At 39.2% G+C, this 3,571-nt stretch overlaps 1 pseudogene; it reads right to left on the reverse strand.

Annotated features, from left to right (window-relative positions):
- Positions 1–1,626: 1,626 nt before the first annotated feature.
- On the reverse strand, positions 1,627–2,720 carry LOC111159853 (annotated as a pseudogene).
- Between the last annotated feature and the right edge of the window lie 851 nt (positions 2,721–3,571).

Raw genomic sequence — 3,571 nt, forward strand, 5'->3', positions numbered from 1 at the left:
TTCCACATACAGAACATCAATGTCCAATTTCTGCTAAGAGAAATTTGAGTACCCAAACCAGAAAACTTCATTAAGAAAATCTAGAAGTTTATTTCTATGTACAGAGGAGCCTCTTCTGGTTGGGGATGAAGCCAAAGCACATTAAGTTTCTACTTGTACTCGAAGCTGTGTTTTGGGGGTCCATGCCAACTAAATCCATAGAATATGAAACACTCTTCCGTTAAGTCACTAATAATGTGACGGATTTCATACAGCTTACAGAGCCAAATACATTCCTCAGCATATTCTGAGTGGTGTTCTTGGTGGCAGGTATCTACATTTGTAGAAAAGTCCCAGTGTTAACCTTTCAGCCTCTAAGGATAGAGATAAATCAGTCTCCACTACCTAGTAGGAAACTATCAGACTTCTTATTTCATTTTTTACAAAATTCTCTCATGTGAAGCCAGACAGCAGAGTTTCTGTTTTCTTCCTCCTAGCATCTGGAATATACATGATCTAGGATATATTTCTGTGGATTTGGAGCCTAAAATGTCACCACATGCTGCTGCTAATAATAACACATAATAATAACTGTTGTGAAAGTTCTTTAGCTGTCAGCTCTATTTTTATTTCATTTAAAAAATAATAATTTCAATGTCCATTGCTGTGCCTGAGTTCATTTACAAATCAAAAACATATTTTGCATTAAAAAAAAAAAAGAAGAATAGCATCCAGTTCATTCAGATGTTAAGCCTCAGGCAGAGTAATTGTCTAGGCTGCTACCAAAGAAAGGTGATGATTTTTTAAGTGGTCAAGAATTGAACTAGGGCACCAAAGTAGGTTAGATTCACAGAATCAAAGGAGTGGATAATCTTTGAGTTTATCTGGTTCAACTTTCATCTATTGTATTAATATTTCCCCCTTCAGGACCACATGTAAAATGCATAAAATATATCCCATGAAATGATTGCTTATCCTGATATTTCCATTTATGGGAAATTTATTCTGAACCAGTCAATTCCATTTTAAGAGTCTTCGAGTCAACAGCAAGGTGTTCTTGCTTCTTTGTTTTGCTCCTATTTATGTGGGAAGTAAACTCTACTCACGTCAGGGGTTCTGTTTCTGAGCTCTATAACCAACAGACTCTTCTACATACAATGTTTCAATTAAGATGACAAGCATTTCTTTAAGTCCCAAAGACTTTTTATTATGCCAAACATCTTATTTATAAAATTTTATTTTATTTTTATTTTTTTGCAAAGTTAAAAATTGCTTTTTTACTTCTGGTACCACTACCACAATTTACAGGGCAATATACCTGACATAATGAAAAGAAGAAGAAAAAGCTACAATTGATAAAAGACCTCTGGAATGTACATCTAATTGATGCTACATCACTTTCATCAAGAGCTGCACGTTTTGCACACTGTGGCTATGATAGTCATGACCAAGAAGGGGTTCCTATTTAAGTTATAGTATATTTTCTCACTATGGATCATCATTCCTTCTGTGGCAGATTTCTACCATTCCTGTAATGCATTTGGGATAACTGTCTCAAAGTAACCTGCTGCTTTCCTGACAATTTCTCACTCTCTCTCCTGCTAAGTACTATAGCCCTTTACTTCTGAGTTTTAAAAGAAATTTCTGCTACCATATTCCACCACTTCTACCTCCAGATCCGTAATTACTGCCATAGGGACTGCCTGAGCCTCTTCAACCCAAATTGCCCCCCTTCATGGGTCCATAATTTGATTGCTGTTGTCCACTTTAATTCCCAAAATCATTATAGTTACCACCACCACCACTGTTACCTCCTAAGTTTCCTCCTCCACCGTAACCATCATATCCTCTACCACCACCACCACCACCGTATCTGCCTCCTGGGTGTCCATCCTCTGGTCCACCACCACCATAGCCTCCTCTACTGCTATAACCAAGACCATCACCATCATTGCCACCATCACCTCCAAATCCATTATATCCACCCTCCCCTCCTCCATAACTACCTCTGCTGCCACTACCTCCCCCACCATTGCCTTCTCTTGCATCAAAGTTATCAACACAACCCATAAGGTTGTCAGGTCCACCTCCACAACCTCTTCGTGATCCAGCAGACAGCATTTCTTGTTTAAAAAGGGCCTATTTCATTTCACAATTAAGTCCATTAATAGCTGGTATTTCTGAACAAAAATTATATTAACTATCATGATCATCAAAAGTTACAAAAGCAAATCCTCTCTATTTTCCACTCTGCCTGTCTTCCATAACTTCTCTGGTTTTAAACTTGCCATAATTTTCAAAATTGTCTCTCAAATTATGTTCTTCTGTATCTTCTTTAATACCATCAAGAAAAATTCTCTTCTCTGTTAAATGGGCACCAAGCTTTATAGAATCCTCTCTACAAACAGTTTTCTTTAGTTTCACTAAACAAATGCCCATCAACCTTGTGTTGTGTGGTCGAGCACACATTGCTGCACCCACCTCTTCCACACAAGAGTAAGTCACAAAACCAAAACCCCTGGAACATTTTGTGTGGGGGTCTCTCATCACCACACAATCAGTAAGAGTCCCTATTTTTCACAATGTTTTCTTAAGCTATCATCTGTAGTTTCGAAGTTCAAACCACCAATAAACCATTTTCTTGCTGCTCTGGTTCCTTTGGATCATGGACCTCCTCCTTGCTGCGGTGCTGGCTGCAGTGAATCAAGCTGGGGACCACCCAGCCATGGTTTTACCTCCATTCTGAGACCACCTATATAGAAAATTTTAAATAACTCCACAACACCTAAGCTAGAACTTGCAAAGTTGACTTTACAGAAAAGAACCCATGTTCAAAACAGAATCCTGGATGTGGTGGTCTAAAGGACATATAACACTGAAATGAAAGGGACAATTGCAGATCCCAGCAATCTCTCCTATGAAACCTTTCCCTAAGAGTGATATGAGGATGGTCTGGATTCCTTCAACACCTGTATTTTCAACAGCAGTCATCACATAAATGCTTCAATTAAGCTATTAGGGTAGGTGTCCCCCTCCTTTAACCCTATCCCTCCTCTTCACATCTTAGGCCCTCTCTGGAGTTGCAGTCAGTAGATCACTGCTATTGACCTTTGGCATCTGCCTTTTCCTTTTTGAAATACTCTTAACTCTCATCTTCCTTTACAGATCAATTCACTCACTACTTTGCTGACCTGCCCAGTCATACAGAAAAGAACCCATGTTCAAAACAGAATCCTGGATGTGGTGGTCTAAAGGACATATAACACTGAAATGAAAGGGACAATTGCAGATCCCAGCAATCTCTCCTATGAAACCTTTCCCTAAGAGTGATATGAGGATGGTCTGGATTCCTTCAACACCTGTATTTTCAACAGCAGTCATCACATAAATGCTTCAATTAAGCTATTAGGGTAGGTGTCCCCCTCCTTTAACCCTATCCCTCCTCTTCACATCTTAGGCCCTCTCTGGAGTTGCAGTCAGTAGATCACTGCTATTGACCTTTGGCATCTGCCTTTTCCTTTTTGAAATACTCTTAACTCTCATCTTCCTTTACAGATCAATTCACTCACTACTTTGCTGACCTGCCCAGTCA

The sequence above is a fragment of the Enhydra lutris genome, unplaced genomic scaffold (assembly GCF_002288905.1).
Source record: "Enhydra lutris kenyoni isolate GAN:26980312 unplaced genomic scaffold, ASM228890v2 scaffoldscaffold70, whole genome shotgun sequence".
NCBI lineage: Eukaryota > Metazoa > Chordata > Mammalia > Carnivora > Mustelidae > Enhydra > Enhydra lutris.